Source organism: Cygnus atratus, chromosome Z (genome assembly GCF_013377495.2).
Source record: "Cygnus atratus isolate AKBS03 ecotype Queensland, Australia chromosome Z, CAtr_DNAZoo_HiC_assembly, whole genome shotgun sequence".
Classification (NCBI taxonomy): domain Eukaryota; kingdom Metazoa; phylum Chordata; class Aves; order Anseriformes; family Anatidae; genus Cygnus; species Cygnus atratus.
Genome location: NC_066396.1, coordinates 54496974 through 54516469, shown reverse-complemented (window position 1 = coordinate 54516469; position 19496 = coordinate 54496974). Strand labels below are relative to the sequence as shown.

Here is a 19496-nt window from a genome sequence, read left to right as displayed (position 1 = left end):
TTGAATTTGCTTTTAAAGTTTTACAGAAAATGTAATACCTATACATAAAAGTTTGTTCCCCATTTATCACCTTCAGGTATCGGTACAACAAACACACCCCTTTCTTGCATTCAGCTTGAAACCATTAGTAGGCAAAATGAGGTGACTGGTCCTGCTTCCGCTTGGCTAGGTCCCAGAATGTTATGTGGCAAAGGCACAAGGTTATGTTCCCTCACCTAAAACTACCTAGCTTGTGGGATTTGGATTGTATTTCCAGACTGACCCTAGCTCGTTACTTTCTCTTCTGCTTTCCAAGCAGGAACTGCACTAAGGTACAGCTGGACTTTCTTCTAAAAGACATCCACTATAAAGCCCAGGGATTTCTGGGTTGAATCTCTTTCCATATTTCTTTTAAACAGCTTCAGTTAAGAAATCTCCAGGTTAGGACACACAGCTAGCCTTTGCCCAACTCTCTGTGCAAAGCCCTGCAGTACTTTCAGGTTTATAACTAAGATAACTTTTCAACAGTAGTTTGTATTGGAGAATCATCAGGCTTGTATAAGGTTTGTTAACTGCCTCTTCTTAGTCCCCTTTACCCCTGCAATACCTGTCCTGCTCTGCAACAGCACCCTGGGATGCAAAACTATTCACAGCAAAGCTAAAAAAGAGAAATAAATCAAGTGTCTTAGTGGAAAAGAATGCAACTTATTCCCCTGGAGGTCTGTAACCGTGTCTCTAGAAACTCTCTTGTAGAGGCCACGTGCAGGAGGAGAACTCTCCTCCCACTGTCACGCACTCACAGATAGTATTCAGAGCAACAGGGACCCCCATGCCCTGTCTCCCATCCGGGTTTCGTAAGGACTGCAACAACTTCTCTCAAGAGGACTGCAGTAATGTGGTGTCTTCTTGACCCAGCCACAAGCTGCCACAGGCCACAGTTTTACTGATGAATTTTATGGAGGTTGGAAAAGGATTGCGAAGATTTTGGGAAGGGAAAGAAAGGACAAGGACTGTTTGCATAAGCTGTGTTTCTTAGGAAACAAGGATCAAACCGAGAGGACTACGGCTTAATGTGAACCATACAATTTATTTAAATCAGGCATTCCCATAAAGGAGCAAATCTGAATCATGGCTTTGTGGCACACAGAGCAGTCATCCGCTGATTAACAACCCCCTCCCCCTCTCCTCTCCCCCCCAGGTTAATGAGTCAGCCAAATCACCCACGTTATGAAAACTATGGATAAAATTTAGAAGTGTTGTCATTTTCCTTGAGGAAAAGGCAGTGCTGATGAGTGAATCTTAGTCTGCTGAGGTCCCCAGTCATGGGCAGGAACGTATTTATCTCTTCTGTGAACTCTGGAGAAGATGTTATTCACCACTGACTAATGATTTGGGGTGTTTTGAAGAGGTGTAGTAGAGGAAGTATTGCATGCTCACTCTCTGAAAGTCAGGCATCTCGTTTTGATTTCTTAAATCAATACCTTTAGTCCCTTTTAAAACAGTTTTTGTTTGTTTGTTTGTTTGTTTAATGAGAAGCAAAATTAAGTTAGCAATTTCCAGCCTTAAATCCCATTTTACTTTCCCTAAAGTTTTTTGGCTTGAATGAAGTGCCATGTTTCCTAAGAATGAAGAACGCTTAGGCTACTTGAATAAAACTGTTATACGGTTATTCTGTAGTACCAATCATTATATTCACCTGCTTTGAAAATTTGGATTTTTCCTGAACAATTTTCTGCCTTCTTCAAACCTCATAGGCTGGCTTATTAACATCATTTTAACCTTTTTGGAGAGCTAGTCCTTACTGTTAACATGGAGAAAAAAAAAAAAAAAAAGAAAAAAAAAAAGGTTCATGGTAAAGGACTTACGAGAAGGTAAGAACTTAACAGAGTTAACACCAGTTATATAGTTCCTCTAGCCAGCACTCCGTGAAATCGGGTTTAGCCACTACTGTCAACCTAAATAGGTTTGTGATTCCGAAGTTTTATATTCAAATCTACGCTAAATATATTTACATGACATTTCCATTGTATGTAAAGAGTCAAACCTTCACTTTTACCTCCAGTCTACCCAAGTGGGCAGCCGGCTCTAGAGGCTGTTGCATGCCCTGAGGATGGTGCTAGGACCATCCAAGCACAGGACTACAGCTGGCCAGCTGTTCCGGCCTCTCACTTAGACAGAGGCAGGCTCCTGCAGGGGGACTGTTCCCTTTGGCAGCGTGTGGGAGAGGGCAGGAACAGGTTCCACTGGGGGCCCCAGGTCTCTCGCAAAGAGATTTCTGCTGAGTACTGCAGGTTGGAACTAAACCCAGCACCGAAGATAAATCTCTAATGGTTAATCTGTGCCCGTTTATTTAAAGGTTCAGCTCGGCTTATATGATGCTGGGTAATTCAAAGATTTGCTGCCTGCTACGATATACAGTTCTCATCTGGGTACTTTTCGCTTTTCAGAGTTTAGTGCCACTACAGCGTTTGAAGAATAAGCAGCCATCCAGGACTTCATTAAAACAGCCTGCTTGGCCAATACCAGTTCCATTACCACAGTATCTGAAATACATGCAGCATTCAAAAATAGTTTAAAAAACATACCAGTTAAAAAAAAATAAAAAAATAAAAAAAAAATCTGCAAGAGCTAAGAGACCTACAGTTCAGTAAGTAGCCTCAGAAATAATTCTTCCTCATCAGCCCTGTATCTAGCACCAGACGGACACTGAAAATCCTGCAACCCTCCTAAACACAAGACAGTGCATGATTCTGCTTTTAGAGGAGACATGTTCTGCTGCCAAAATCTGCGGCACATCCTGATTTGGAAATGTGTAGCCTCAGAGTGATGCAGCGTGCAGGAGTCACCATGCACTGAAGAGGAGCTCTGAAGGAACAGCTCTGCAGGGAACAGCAGGGAAAGACAGAATTTACTTCCATTTGACCTGTTCTGGTCCTTTTTGGGTCTCTGGGCTGTCACTGGCACCTGTGCAAGCAGGAAACATGCATTTTGACTTCTCCCAACTGTCCTTCCCCCATTAAAATTCTTCCTTTCCAGCCCCCTTCCAGCCTCCCCAGAGGTTCTAAGAAATCCACTGACTCTGTGTGTTTCCCAAGGTGCTCATCTGTCCACGGTCAGAAGACACCAGCCTGGGACCTGACCCAGCCCAGATCCGGCAAGTCGCAGCTCTTCCCCTTGTTCTCTTCCTCCCACACACCCCATGCACGAGTCTCCAGAGAGTGGGTTTAAACACTGACAGGGCTCTTGTACATAGCCACTCCTCCGGTATGTAATCCCCCCTGACAGCACAGCTCCATCTGTGCCACATTTCAGAGTGCATGGGGGAGGATCTGCAGCCTGCAGAGTTATTTTGTAAGACTTCCATAGGCTTTTGCAGCCCTGAGTGGGCAAGAGTCTGAGGGCAGGGTAAGTACTGTCCCACCTTTCTCTCTGCTCTCCCCCCAAGTTAGCCTCAGTATCAGGGAACAAGCTGCAAACACAGGATGAATCAAGAGGCTCCTACAAAGCAGTGACTGTGATTAATACAGTGTGATCATGCCAAGACATGTGTGGGTTAGCTTGCTGCAGTTCAGATTTAAAAGAAAACCGAGAAATGCTTTCTTTTGACGAGAAATGCAAGGAAGACTCACAGTGACAGGGTATTTCTATGGTGACCAGTGCAGCATCATATTCAGACTACGATGATAAGAGATGTTAATGGTGGAGCCCTGGCTCCTGAAGCAACCAGATCTTATGGACGCTAAGTGCATTTTAAAAGGAAAAAGAAAATTGTTTCATACAGATTTCAAAGACAAAAAATAAAATCAGAAAAACTGTTCCAGATGTAGAAATTCGGAAGTGAGGTATGAGAGCTCTTGGATTCCCAAGTACAGTTCTGCAACTATGACATTGGTTTTTCAGTATTTCTAGTGTTACAGGCTGAAAACAAGCAGAAACAATAGGCCCGCTTGTGGAGCTGGATACCACAGGAATACAAAGGCTATATTTTCAGCTTCTCACTAGGAAAACATCACAGCTCTTTTTTTTTTTTTTTTTAATTTATTTTCAGCATGCACATTGAGGTTTTGTTAATAAGGAAGGCGAGGCAAAGCATGGGACGCAAGGCATAGACCTAGAAAATAAAAAATAACACCCAAGCCCCATATCTATATATAAACCACACATTATTTCCTAGAAAAGCTGTCTTTAAAGGGAAACACATTATCCTTCATCTCTGTGCCGATTTCCTCTGGAGAACCTTCATGTTCTCAGCAATCTAAGCTGATAGTGTTCTCCTTTTTTGACAAACTATAAACATATACACATTAAGAGATTTCAGCTCTACCTTTCTTTGTTAAGCTGTTTTTTTCACATGTAACACTTTCATAAACGTCTCCTTGAGCTACTTTTCTCCCTGGTGTAAACAACTCGCAGTTTCCACCTGCTTGTACCTGTTGTTGCTTCTACAGTTTCTGCTGTCATCATTTCTTAACCTTTTCCATTAGTGAAGGCATGATCTTAGCTTACTTTAAGAAGCCCGAAACTCCCATAAGGCTTTCTTAAATCTTCATACCTGGATGAGTCCCACTTTACTTGCTTGTCTGTAACACAGAATCATAGAATCATCTAGGTTGGAAAAGACCTTCAAGAACACCAAATCCAACCATCAACCTGACCTATGGAGTTCCATCACTAAACTACGTCCCCTAGTGCTTCATCCACATATCTCTTAAGTGGAGACGGGGACCTTCAGGGATGGGGACTGCACCGCTTCCCAGGGCAGCCTGTTCCAATGCTTAACTACCCTCTCCATAAAGAAATTCTTCCTAATATCTAATCTACATCACCCCAGCACAACTTGAGGCCATTTCCTCTTGTCTTATCACTTGTCACCTCACAAAAGAGACCCCACTGCAATCTCCATTCAGGTGGTTGTAGAGAGCAATGAGGTCTCCCCTCTGTCTCCTCTTCTCCAGATTAAACAGTCCCAATTCCCTCAGTCACTCCTCATATGTCTTTCTTACGAGTCCCTTCACCAGCTTTGTTGCTATTCTCTGCACACACTCAAGCAACTCAGCATCTTTCTTTTAGTGAGGGACCTAAAACTGAGCACAGTATTCAAGGTGTGGCCTCATCAGAGCCACATACAAGGGGACAATCATTTCCCTAGTCCTGCTGGCCGCACTATTTCTGATGCAGGCCAGGATGCCATTGGCCTTTTGGCCCACCTGAGCACACGGCTGGCTCATGTTCATCCATCTGTTGACCAGCACCCCCAGCTCCTTTTCTTCTGGACAATTTTCCAGGCACTCTTCCCCAAGACTCTACTGCTGCATGGGGTTGTTATGAGCCAAGTGCAGCCCCTGCTCTCAGCCTTGTTGAACATCATTTGATTGGACTCAGCCCATTGATTCAGCCTATCCAGATCCCTCTGTAAAACCTTCCTGCCCTCCAGCAGATCAACATTCCTGCCTAACTTTGTATTGCCTGCAAACTTATTGAGGGTGCCCTTCATGCCCTCCTCTAGATCACTGATAAAAATAGTAAACAAAACTGGCCCCAAGACAGAGCTCTGGGGAACACCACTGGTGACTGACCATCAACTGGATTGAATATAATACATTAAGAGCCTCTTCATAACTTCTGGAAACAGGTTAAATCTGGGGAGCCAGAATGACCAATAGGCATATATTTGGTAATCCTGAGGCCAGGGTGATTGTCTTCAATGCTACAGCTTCAGGGAGAAGAAGACTTATAACAAATAATCTTCTCTTGCCCATATTTCTCCTCCAAGGTAAGGACCCTTGAGGGGTCTCTCTTCCAAGGTCAAGTATCCTCCTAGAAAAGAAGGGGCTCTTTTGGTCTCTTGCGCCTTTGGTGCTGCCCTGTGCAGCTCTGAACCAGCCTGGATCCATCCTTTCTCTTCCTCCATCCCAAGGGAGCTGGAGACATCCAAAAGAGCTCTTCTTTCCCTTCTTGTCTCCAGGCTGAACAAAAGCCTTTTCTCTCCACATCTTTCAGATGTGCTGTGTTACAGCTCGCTATTCATCACTATCAACATCTGTTGACCTTGTTCCATGGAGTCAATGGCTGTCCTGCTCTGGGGAGCCCAAAGTGGACACAGGACACCACATGTGGTTGGGCTCAGTGGTGCTAATGCAAGGGGAATGATCCCTTGCATATGAAAGAGGTGGCATAGAAACAAGTTTAGGCAACTGAAGCTATTAGGTTATTAAACAGTAGCCTTGGTTCTTTCCTAGATTTAGCAGCGGAATTCTTGGGTCAGAGGTTGGGGTGCACATGACATGAATTTTGCCATAAGGAGACATCAAAGTCTGAATTACACAGAATAAGGTCTGTAGATTAGTTCCTCAACACTGCACCAGCCCTGCAGGGGAAGGCAGTTGATAACCATCCTCAAGGGGTGCTGGAGTAATGTAACTCTTACCTAAAGTTCAAAGTTCATTTTGATTTTCCTTGTCCCTGTAAGAGGGAAAAAAGTGACCACTGAGAATATGAATAATGCAATTCTGTTGTCAGTGTTTCTGCAGGTTTAAGCTTGTGTCATCTTTTTTTTTTTTTTTTTTTTTTTGTGCCATGAGACCCCTGAAATAATTGCACTAATTCATTTTGTTTTTCATTACTGGCAGATGCTGCTGAGTGAAACAAGGATCCAGAGTATTGCACAATAAAATGAAAGCTGTTCCACTGCCTCTCTGCCCAAGACAGAAGGCTTCGCTGTCTAACAGAAAACAACTGAAAGGTTGCCTAACACTGCCACCTTGGGATGCCTACAAACACAACACAAATTCTTAAACTTTTCTAAAACAGTCTTTCAGTTCAAATTCTTCTAAGTACCTTTTAGAAAGTACACTGAAACTTGTCTCTGTACAATGATCTAGAAGCTATCAATTTCCATTCAAACAAATTATTTTAAGAACCCAGGAGTTTGTTTAAAAACTGTCTAAAAAAATGATTTTCTCTCAAAAACAGATTGAATTTTGGACATTAAAATATCTAAAAATATTTTATGTTCCCCAAATAAGCTGTTGTATTTAGAGGTTGACTTCAAGGTCGATCAGTTCCACCTGCATTTTAGTAGTGCAAGTAAGATTTAAATTTGAAAAACTAAAGTCTACCATTTTAGATGAGTAAATCCCATTTACAAACTCAGCCTTACCATGATAATTTTAGACAGGAGGTGCTCGCAGTAAGCTCTGGAGGAGGAAGCAAGACCTGTACTTTGAGTGACAAGAGCTTATTGTCTGCAAACCTAGTCAGTTCCCTTACGAGGAGGAGTTAAGAAACCACTCAGAGTTGCTGTCTGCAGATGTTTAAAGTTGGCCTGGGAGCCACTAATCGCCTCTAATTGCAGACAATATGCAGACCCTGGCTGGCATTAATACAAGTGCTGGCAGCGTTAGCTCCAGCCCCATCATGGCGACCGGGGGCTGCTGAGAGGGCAGGCCCATGGTGGTAGGCCTCTCTGCCATTCCTGCTCCACACCGGCCCCTGCCAGACCCGCACCAGCTGCAGCTGCATGCTGAGGAGAGGAAGACATGGTTTCTCCCACCAGTCTGAAGCCACCTGCTGAGAGAAAGCTGAAAATAAAAGAAAGCTGACAATAAAATGAAAGCAGTGAGGTATTTCATGCAGCACCAGGTGCGCAGCTGGAGAACAGAGCTGCTCTGTCGAAGCTGAAGTGCCATGTTTTTCCCAGCCTTGCCTTGGGGGATCAAGGAGACATGAAAGCTTAGGTTTCAGAAAACACAGGTTCCCATGTGAGGTGGGATAGAAGCGCCTTTCAGGTGACACTGTCTGCTTCTTAGAGGCTCGTGCTGGAGATGAGGGTAGTTTTACACTGTTATGAAGGAAGACAAACTATGTTTGGTGCTGAAGAAGCTGTCGGTGAGGAACTTGTTTCCTACATTCACTGCACATGGAAGGAAACCCTTTGTACAGATGAAGCCTTCATCTGACCTCGATAAAACAGCTATAGTTAGCACATAGGATGTGTTGGCCATGCAGGGAAAACAAAATCCCTCAGGCTCACTGGTAACGTGATGCCAGGCCTGAAGCTGAGCTGTCCAGGCAGACCGTGGCAAACTGCTGGCAGGAGGCACCAGTGCAGCCAGTGATCAACGTGAGAAACCCTCCAAAACACCACAGGCTCCGGGGGCTCTGACTTGCCCTTTTAATTTACATTTCTTCACTCCAGATATCCTCCCATACACACCCACAGCAAACCACCATTAGAACCACCAGCAGGAAAAACAAGCTGCCTATCAGAGGCAGACCATTCAGTGTGGCTTAGAAGAAGCTGAAGTGAGTCTCAATTCTATTTCTGTACCATTTAGGACATTGTCAATATGAAAAAATATACATTCCTGCTCTGAAGTTGTTTCACAAAGCAATTTTACAGATCATATGCAGAAATGACCTGAACATGTCTGATGTAATTTATTACGGTCTTTAATGTTCTTGCAACAGAAACATCTTGTTGTCATTCTGTCCTCTATGCAAACCCTGTTCAAATGGATGCTGCTTAAAAAAATATTGGCCTAACAAGTCATTCTTGCTGCACAGAAATTGAACAAACATAATTCAGCTGTTGAATCAGATTAAACAGACAGAAGAGCTGAAATTCCTGAACACAGTGTGATTTAGAGATGTGGGTAGGGCAACAATACTTTTTCAAGTTTTATGCTAAGCACGAGGATGGTTACAAAGACCCACAAGGGAAAACATTCTGGACAATGAAGAGACTGTGTCGTGAATGGAGACTGGGGTTTCTATACCCTTTTGCAGATCAGGTCTCTCTACAATGAGATCTACTTATGGAAATAAATGACTGTATGTGAATGTCAGTTTTTCACTGTAAAAAAAAAAAACTCTCAAAAAATGCAGCAGTAAATTTAGAGTCTTCTGGAAAGAACTTGGAAATTAAATGAGGGAATCCTAAAAGCTTGGAGGTCAGTAAATAATGATAAAGTTCCCATTTAATTTCTGTTAAACAAGTGACTAAGTGGGCAACATTGGAGAAAACGGGGTAGAACAGGGATTAGCTTTTCTTAATTAGTGAATGTTTAGGTCAGGCAAATGTAGTGATCACTGGACCAAAAGCTGATTCCTGTTTTGCTGTTTTTGCGTTGCCTGAAAAGGATTTTATGAACCATGTTGTCATACCAGATGTGCTATTGTCTGAAAGTTGCTCTTTCACCAATTTGCCCAGGACAGAGCAGTTTCATAACAGCCATTTTCCCACTTCTGTTTCCTGCTCCCTCGCCTGCCAGACACATAAATTACTTTGCTAGAAGCCCTTTTCAAAAGGATTGGGTGGAGATAGGTACTTTCTCGTACAAAAGAATTCACTGTTTTGAAATGTGCCTTTGCCCAGGTTTTAAATACAAGCCAAACCTCTCAGCATACCTTGCAGAGGGGACAGACCAGCAGGTTTGGGAAGCTTTTCTCCCCACTTCTGAAGCAGTGACCCTGTGGCAGGCTGCTCTTAGAGACCTTAGCTCCCAGCGTCTACATGGATAGACGGAAAATGCTTCAGCCACGAGGGATGCAGCTTCCCATCAGGGCCTCTGTGGCATAGTCAAAACCAATGCACCTGTATCAGTTTTTTTCATCCAGGGGATTGGGCAGATTCGATCAAATACTTTTTTCCAGGCATTTTAAGGTGTGGAACACATTAGCAACTTATGACAAACATGCTAAAACAGTGTCTCTTTTCACACTGGCACTATGAAAAAAGTCCTACATTTTCATGCAAATGCACTTTACTGCACTGGTTCGCCTCCAGTGTGTGTGGTACGTATTTCCCTGGGTTAGTAGTAAGATTACTTAAATTATGATATTTCTGATGTACTTCAGAGCTACATGTCATCAAAATAGGCATCTCCATCAGCTTTTTCACTATTAACTTCAAAATAGTTTCTCTAGACTTGTAGACAGTCTAGACATCTAGACTTCTAACTGAAGGTTATCAAGCACACTTGCTGTTGTGATATCATTCTACCTAGTTTTGTGTTTCCCTAATTAGATAGTATTGCTGTCATTTGAAGTGGTGCTAGTCTGCCAAATTAGACCCAGATTAAAGAAAAGAACATGAAATAGCAATATAAGACATAAATATGTGCTTGAAAAGTTCCCTGAGAACTTCAGTGATTGCTTTGCTATGAAGTCTTTTATCTGCATGAACCTAGATGTTAAATAAATGTAGGAAAGTAATTTGGATGTCCTGCTATAAAATTAGCAGAACAGGACAGCTTTCGAGATGCCAACTTTGCTATAAAATAGGCAGAGGCCAAAAAAAAGAAAATTAACTAAGTCTGAACATAAGAATATTTTTGATTTTAAAAATGATATAAGCAAATGACACCTCCCCTTAGGAAAATGAAAATATGGGAGAAAGATTGTATAACTAAGTTGTGGAGAGAAAGAGCTTTTTGCCTTTTTGAAGGTATTTGAAATATGGAGGGGAGTCTTTGCTTACAGACTAGCATATACAAAATGCTGCAGATATAGCAGGGTTCAAGGCAGAAGACCTCGCCTATATGTATTAGAAAACAGGTTTCAGTAGCTCAGGGCTTAAGGCCAGCTCCATGACCTAAATAAACTTCTCTGGTGTCAGAAGTCATGATTATACAGCAATGAACTGCATGGAAAGTTCACGAGCACACCATGGTGATGCACAGGGTCTAGGGAAACCCTGGGCCTCTGGTAGAAACCAGTATTTGAACATCACTGCAGACATCACACCTGCCCTGGCTAGTGGCAAGCAAAAAAGGAGGTAATTGGAGGGAAAATTAATTGTTAGTTGCAGCCTTCTCTCACGTTTTTTCTTGGGTCTCTTTCTAGATTTCAGTGCCAAACTGAAAGCTGACCACGATGAACTAATCTCCTTATGTCCTGTCAATTGTTCAACCACTCAACTGACCAAACAGTTTTACTGTGGAGTTGATACTGATGGTGCCTGGAGAGAAAACCAAGGAGAGCAGCTTGATTTACTGTCAGCATGCAACCATCTCTTCCACAGTAGCTTCGGGAGTAACAGAAGCTTCCACTGTGATAGATGGGACTTCAGATGTGAGAAAGATAAGGGCATGCTCTTTGCCACAGTAGTGTTACTCATTCCTGAGTATGTAGGTGAAAAATAAGCAACCTCACCCTTAAGAAATGAGTGTATTTCCTCATTTACATTAAAAAGATGGGTTCTTACTGGCTCTCTTCTTAGGGAGTCTACCTGGAAATGCAACTGATGGCCTGCTCCACGTGGAAACCCAGAGCTGGATTTTAGAGTATTTCAGTAATACAACTTTAGTAAATGATTTTTGTGTAGTTATTTCTTTGCATTATTAATGAGTCAGCATCATATATTGCAACATCAGCCTGGATGGGTGGCTGCATTGGCTTTGCTATCACAGTTTATGTTTGTTTTGCAAACAAACAGTTCTATGCAGAGCATCCTTACCAGCCTGTGTGCTATGAAGTTTATCCCATGCTCACATCATGAACAATTCCTTATGCTGTTCTTATAGAACACTATAATATCTCTTCTCAGCAAGAGTAAAGGCCAGAATAACAGTTAAATCTGAATGAGTGAGATTTCTGCTGGAATAAAAAATGTCTTCAGGTCAAACATTTAAAAGTTTCACAGTCTATGCAATCTATCAGGCTTTCTAAATCCAATGTTTATTCTCACTTCCTATTCTGAAGCCACAGGATGTAAAATAAGTCATAATTTATACAGATGCTAATTACTGCCTAAGAATATTCAAAATTATCTGTAACCACTCTGATTTTAAAAACTCGTACTATTAAGAATATTTAAATTGTGTAGTTGGATTTTCAGCTATGCTAGCATCTGTGACAGCACAGAAGAGAAAACAAATCAACCTCTGCGTGGTTAATTTCTGATGTGAGTTTAGCTCTACAAGATCAAGAGAAACCTGTGATTCGGCAGGGCAGTAAAAAGGAATTTCAGATGATAACAACTGAGTATCTCTGTAAAACAATTCTGCCTCCAGATCTGTTAATTATGCATTAAACTGTCAACTAGGTATTTGCCCAGGGTGAGAAGCAAGTGTAAAGTTCAGCATGAGAATAAAAAAAGGTACTTTGTAAAATACAATCCTTGTCTAACAGATTTAAAGTAAGACCTAGACTATATCCTGTACATCTTCTTTAGGAACTCTGTGATACAGGACTAGAGCCAAGACATATTGAAACTGAGAAAAGCACTCTGAAAATAGGCATTAAGCTGCTGGATTTTACATTCTGGTCTGATGTAATAAGAGTCCTGAGAATAGTTCATAGAATTGTAGAATAACCCGAGTAGGAAGGGGCCCATAAGGATCACCGAGTCCAACTCCTGTTCTTTCTACAGAAGCTGTATCCTCCATGGGTTTCTATCCAATATCCAGTCTGCCATATTATTCTCTCCTCTTGGTCTCAGTGCAACAACCAGAGGGCCTCCCATGACCCCACCTCTTTTTGTCGAGTGGATGGGGGTCACAAGGCAGTGTGATCTGTGGCGAGCTTGGAAAAGAGAGAGAGGCGTTGGAAGGGAACAACAGAGATCACCGAGTCCAGCAGCCTGACCACTTCAGGGCTAATCAAAAGTTAGCGCTTGTTATTAAGGGCATTATCCAAACGCCTCTTGAACACCAACCGGCATGGAGCACAAACCACCTCACTAGGAAGCCTGGTTGGTTCCTCTTCTGTTTAACCATCATTTCTTGTCAACAGCTATTTCAGAAACAGAAGAATTGAAACTGCTCTTAAACAGGACAATTTTTCTGGACTTCTCTGAATTTTTCAGATGCTACTTCCTGCAAGCAGAACATAATAAAAGTCTTGAATTACACAAAATGACAGAACAAGCCTGCAGTAACGTGACCGTGCCTGCCTGTGTGTGACGCTGTGTGTGCATGTGAACAGGCTGTGTGTCCTGTCCTCCTGCACAGAGATCAAGTGCCATGCTGGAGATTTCAGGTGCGCAGAGGTAGAGGCAAACCAGAGGAGAGGGAGATGTACTTCACGTCCTCTGCTGTAACTGCTCCAGGATCCTCTATCAGCAGCCTCAGCTGACCTGTATACAGTAGCTGCTCTCTATGTCTCCAAAGTGGTATAAAGCAGAAAGAATGCATCCATGAACCTGACTACAGAGAGGCGAAAAAAGGTTTTTGAGAACTTGCCTGCAGACATTAGCAATCACACTCCGTGACATCATTTTTTGGTGTTTTAAGTAATGTTTGGGTAGGGAATTCCAATCATCACGGAAAACATCCAGCTGAAAGCGAGTATGAAAGGGAGTATGCACCCAGTCACATAGCAAAGTGCACAAAAGAGAAATGGTAATTAACACAACACAAGCCTTCCAAACACTGGAAACTTCACTAAAACAACTGAACACGTGCAAGAGAGGCACAAATAAATCATCTAATCACTCTTGCTTTTCTCTTGCGGAAACAAGGGGATGGGAAGAGGAAGTGGGGAGAGAGAAGTAACGGCAGAACTACGAGCAGCTGTCCACAGCAAACACTGCTGTCTGGGACTGTGAACAACTGAATGTTGTGATAAGTGCTGATTGATAATCATATCTCCTTTGCACAACATCCCTGAAAAGTGAATTTAACAACATCCCTTCTGTGTTCTACCTGGACAGCTCGCTTCCAGCGTTGAGTATCTCTTTGCAGCTTCATCTTGGGTATACTGTACCTGGACTTAAAGCAGTTGACTTCTGGGACCTTCAGGCATCCCACCTTGCATAAAATACGTGCATCCTTACTCTATCCTTTAGCTCTCATTTCTTTGTGCAGAGGACAAGGGACAAATCTGGGAATGCATATAGAAAAGGCTGTCTTTTCTTGTCTAATTCTCACTGTGCCTGTGCTACAGCAGCAGCTGCTTGTGTGGCGAGGACATCTGACAGCCTTGGAATGGGACGCCACTGCTGGCTGTACTGGTGGCAGGCTCAGGGAAGGATGCAGGGCTGGGCAGAGCTGGGGAGACTCCTAGGGAAGCACGAGAAAGACTTTGAACGGCCTTGGTAGGCAACGCTAAATTCCATCCACAAACTCATTACTCGGAAAGGTAATATGTGAAACACTTAAAGAAATAATGACAAAGACAAGGCTGTGCCTCTAAGGCTAATTGCTAAAATTGCCTTTTGCTTCAAAATGTAAATTTAACACCTACTTTGTTGGATTTTGCACTGATTTATTTTAAATGGAACATGAAATATCATTAGATCTAATGATTCTAAAATAGGTTCAGCTACTGATGTTTGCAAAGCCATGAAATTGTGTTTTCCACAGGAAAAATAAAATAAAATAAAATAAATAAAACAAATAAAATAATTAAAATAAAATAAAATAAAATAAAATAATAAAATAAAATGTTTCTCCTTGAAAGATTCATCTTACAAAGCATAAATGGAGCTGACAGTGCACAGCCAATTTTTATGTGCTCCTAACAATAATTTCAGTAACTTGTCTTATCTGTGTTTGGTACAGATGTAGATGGAGAAAACCTGGATGATTAAATACCAAAATAAGAAAACAGTTGGAAATGTCAAGTAATGTTTCAGTTCTTTCACGGAGCTACCCTGGGCTTCAGAAAGGATTGGCAGCACAGACACAGCAAGCAGGAGCATATTTTTCTTCCCATTCTCAGAGTCCACAAGCAGAAGTGTCTAAGGCACGCATCGTTTGTTTTGGCCAGAAAAGTCCTTTTGTTGGGCTGGAATTTTGTGGGAATTTGTGCTCACAGGCTCGTATCTGGTGCAAAGGGGAACAGGAGGAGCCCTTCCCAGGACTGGCTTCACTGTAAAGAGATTCAGCCCCGGGTCAACTGGCTCTCTACCCAATGGGCTGGATATGCATTTTGCTGTTTCCTAAGGTGTTTTTCTGATTTGACTGGCATGTTTTGCTCTGTTTGGTCCTTGTGAGCAACTACTCTCAGCATCTGGAGGAAAGCGTCTGGTTCAGCAGTTTGCAAACATACCAGTGTGGTGACTCCTGCATTCCAGCTTCCTCTCCATACCTGTCAGTAATATGGAACTTGCATATGCAATAGTCTCTTGCAATCTGGGAAATCCTTTCCTTGCTATATGTGCTTAACATATGCCCTCTTTTTTTTTTTTTTAAGATAATATTTACATATATGATCTGCTTCCATAAAGGGCCTTAGACTCGCACTGTGATGGTCTCAAACATGGAGATTTTACTGGTTTCTTCCAATCCACCTTCCAGCGTGCACTGTGGAAACAAGCAGGATGCTGGCTTCCAGGTACGCAGAATGAGTCTTTGGTGCCCTCTCTGTCACAAACTGTACAAGTACAGACTGATGACAGGAGGATTAACATAAAAAAGTCTAGATTAGCCAAAATCCAAGGTTTCTTGGGGAATTCTCCTCATGCTGCTAATATCAGGCCAAGAGAAAGAACAGGAGCAGAGGCAGGATCCATTTATGTTACAAAAGCATTAGTCACTATGTTGTTTGTGGAATTAAAAAAAATAAAAATAAAAACAGAAAAAGAAAAAAAGAAAAAAGAAAAAAAAGAAGAAAAAAAAAGAAAAAACAGGCTTGCTAATTTAAACACTAACCATTAGGAAATGCCAGAATAAAAACTGTTTGAGCAATCCTAATCCCCCTCCCCCGCTCTTAATGAGCCTGCATTGTCTTTAATTATACCTTCAAGTACCATTTTCAACTCCTCAGAGAGTAAGTAATGAACAAAACTAGTAAGTCTGTCTACTTCCTCAACCTTCGCCCCTTTTTTATCTGTTAATGAGTTTTAACGAAACTCAGCAGAGGGACAGCCTTCTCAAAACCAGCACAGTTTCCATAGTTTTCTTGAAAACCTGTGGTTGAAGAGAGAGAACCTATTAGCACTCCAGCGTGGAAAAACCACAGTGTCAGCACGAAAGAGATGATCCATGCAACAGGGGGGTATTACAAATACCCCAACCGTGATGAAAGGTTGCAACTTACTCAATGCTAGTCAACCCAAAGGTGCACCCGTAAGATATCTGGCTGCTTAGTCCTACAGCTCAGGACATCTTGTTCCTTGCGTCTCTCTGTGCACGGCATGGGAAGAAGCAGCCTTTCACTCTGTGACTGTCTCCAGCAGTGAAGAGGTCTCTGAAGCCTCAACCAAGTGCAAAGAACAGGTCATTTCAGTACTCAGGAAAAAAAAGAAGACCAGCCTGGCTAAGAAGGGAATCATGGCAGAACTCCAATGCCAAAAAAATAAAATACAGGAGGTGGAAGCAGGGATGGGCTACAAAGAAGGAATTTAGAAACATTGCCCGGGCATGTAGGGATGGTGTCAGGAAAACCAAAGCTCAGCTGGAGTATAAACTTGCATGTCAAGGGTAATGAGAAGAGCTTGTACTGCTAAGCTAGTGGTAAAAGGCTGATCAAGGAAAATGATGGACTGTTACTGAACAGGCTGGGTGGTTTTGTGAAAGTTGGCACTGGCAAACCTGAGAAACTCAGTGCCTTCTTTATCTTAATATTCACTAGCAAGGCCTCCAGGACTCAAGAACTGAGATTCAAGCAAGTGAAAGATGAGCATTAGTGGGTAAACTGGGGTTTGCTAGAAAAAACTTGACGCATACAAGCCCATGGGACCAAAAGGACAGCGTACAAGGATGCTGAGAGATTTGGCTGATGCTGTAGCAAGGCTTATTTTGGTCATCTTTGAGAGGCCATGAATATTCCCGACAACTGGTAAAGAGCAAATGTCGTGCCTATGTTCAAAAACCACCAAAAGTACAGGCCAGATAACTGAAGGTTGTTCAGTCTCACTTCATCCCTTAGAAAAAAACATAAACTAAGTTATCTTGGTTTATGTTTCTGGACACATGAAGAAGAAGAAAATTGGGAATATCAGCGTGGGTTCACCAAAGATAAATAATACTTTGCAGATATGTCTGATTGCCTTCTTTTTTAAAATGAATTGGATTTTTGGACAGGGGAGAGGAGCGGATATCATTTACCATGAATTTAGCAACACTTTCAACACTATCTCACACAATATTAATGTATTCAGGTTAGGACATTATGGTCTGGATGAGCAAAACATTGGATGGGTAAAGTACTGGATGGATTGGGTCAGAGGGTCATGCTTAGTGGGTTGTCCTGTATCTGAAGGCATCTGTCCCAGGACCCATCCTGTTTAGCTCATTCATAACTGACCTGGAGGATGCAAGGGAGTACTGCTTGTCATGTTGGCTGGTGACACCAAAGTAGGGAGAACATTCAATACACATGAGGACAGGACTACGATTCAAAGGGACCTCAACCAGCTAGAGAAAGTAGCCAATGAAATTTCACAAGGACAAATGTAAAGCCCCACACCAGGGCAGAAAGAACCTGTTGCAGTTTTACAGGCTATAGACTGGTTGGCTGGGGAGTACTTCTGCTGTAAATGTACTGAAGGGCCTTGGTAAGACCCCCCATGACATGCCCGGCAGACAGGAGGCTGCAATGTGCCCTGGCATCAGAGAAGGCCAAGAGCATCCTGGACTGTGTGAAGAAGATCACAGCTAGTAGGTTGAGAGAAGGGATTATTTTCTTCTAGTCGGTACTTACTAGGCTGTGTACTGTGTTCAGTTCTGGATCCCCCGGTAAAAGAAAGACATTGATAAACTGAAGCGAGTCCAAGAGAGGGCCACGAAGATGGCAAGAGACTGGTGAAGTTGCCTGAAGGGCTGAAGGAACGTGGCTTATTCAGCCTGGGAAAAAAGGATTTGGTGGATGTAATCAGCCTTCCCAAACCTACAGGGAGGATCATCATGATGGGGTTGGGCTCCCTGCAGTGTTACGTGGTAGGAGACAAGGCAAACAAGTTGAAACAAGAGTGGTTCAGACTGCATAGGAAGAGAAACTTCTTCCTCATGAGGACAGTCCAGCAGCAGAATGAGGTTGCCCAAAGAGGTTGTGTAGTGCCCGTCCTCAGGGGCTTCCAGGACGAGACTGAGCCCTGAGCAACCTGTTCTGACCTCATTGCTATCTCCGCTTTGAACAGGAGGTCGGACTAGAGACCTCCTGAGCTCTCTTCAAAGCTGAATTACCCTGTAATTCCCATCCTGAGTGATCAGTACTGGAAAACTGCTTTGGATGCACAATCCTCTCCCAGTCCTCTCCCAAATCATTCCATGCCCATTTCACAACTAAGGTTCAGGGACTTTAACTACCCTGTTGTGGAAAACCTTCTTTCACATACCAACTGCCTCAGTGTCTCTCCCACTGACTGAAAATGAGTTTTTTTTCTAGCAGAGGCTGTTCTGTGCACAAATTATATAGTTGGGTCTGTTTGGCAGATATCAGATGTGCTCACACATCAGACACCAAAGGTGCCTCAGTGCGAGTACCTACAAAACAAGAAACCACCAAACTGGGAAGGACCTGTGACATATGGTCAAGCTGCCTGTTCCTGAAAACAAAAGCCAGGATGGTGAGGGGGTACCTGTGGGGTGTGCTGGGGTGTGGGGAAGAGAGGGTGGCACTGGGGAGGAGACTGATGGAGACGTGCAGGCAGAAGCCGAGCACCAAGTAAGAAAGAGGAGATGCAGGGCAGGTGGGGCAGTTCCTCAATGCTAATCCTACCACCATCCTTGCTGTGTAGTAACCAGTAGTGCCCTGTTGATGGGAGATGTGGTGCAGAGCAGAGGAACGAAGTTGCACAGAGCTGCTCTGAGCTCTCCTGCATCCCCAGAGCCTCAGGGTACATACAGCAAAGAACACAAAGAAAGCAAAGAAAGTTTGGGAATGGCTGCCTACCAGCTTATCAGATTGAACTTAGACGTAAGAACTGGTGCGATACATCTAGGAAAAGGAGAGGGAAAAAATACCAAGATTACCCCCAGATATAAGATATAATAAGATATTTAATTTATTATTTAATAAGATATTTACGCAGATCCATCTGATTATTCTGGCCCAAACAGCAAAGCAGTTCTCTCCTGCTGCAGTTGTGTATTTCCCTTCCTGTGGCCTCTCTTGACACATACTTTCTGGTGGCTGAACCCAAGGTGACAAAGCTCTCTCAGACAGTATCTCCTCCACTGTCCTGCTACAACTCACTCCTGGACCCTACTGCAGGTAGAAAGCAGTGCATCATGCGATCTTGATGTCAAAAATCACAGAATCACAGAATCATTAAGGTTGGAAGAGACCTCCAAGATCACCTGGTCCAACCATCCCCCTACCACCAACGTCACCCACTAAACCACGTCCCTAAGCACCACGTCCAACCTTTCCTTGAACACCCCCAGGGACGGTGACTCCACCACCTCCCTGGGCAACCCGTCCCAGCGCCTGACTGCTCTTTCTGAGAAGAAATGTCTCCTCATTCCCACCCTGAACCTCCCCTGGCGCAACCTGAGGCCACTCCCTCCGGTCCTATCACTGGTTACCTGTGAGAAGAGGCCGACCCTAAAGCAGAACCGGGCTGAACGCGTCAGCTCTCCTCCTTTCTCTCCTACAAGCAGAGGAGGAGCACCCCACACGGGGCCAGG

The 19496-nt window shown here is 43.2% G+C and overlaps 1 protein-coding gene across 1 annotated transcript in view; it reads right to left on the bottom strand.

Moving 5' to 3' along the window:
* Window positions 1-19472, bottom strand: part of PCGF3 (polycomb group ring finger 3) — an 88923-nt gene extending 69451 nt beyond the window's left edge. Inside the window, exon 1 of the mRNA XM_050716529.1 lies at window positions 19395-19472. The gene's annotated coding sequence lies outside the window, so the exon portion shown is untranslated. The remainder of the gene's footprint in view (window positions 1-19394) is intronic.
* Between the last annotated feature and the right edge of the window lie 24 nt (window positions 19473-19496).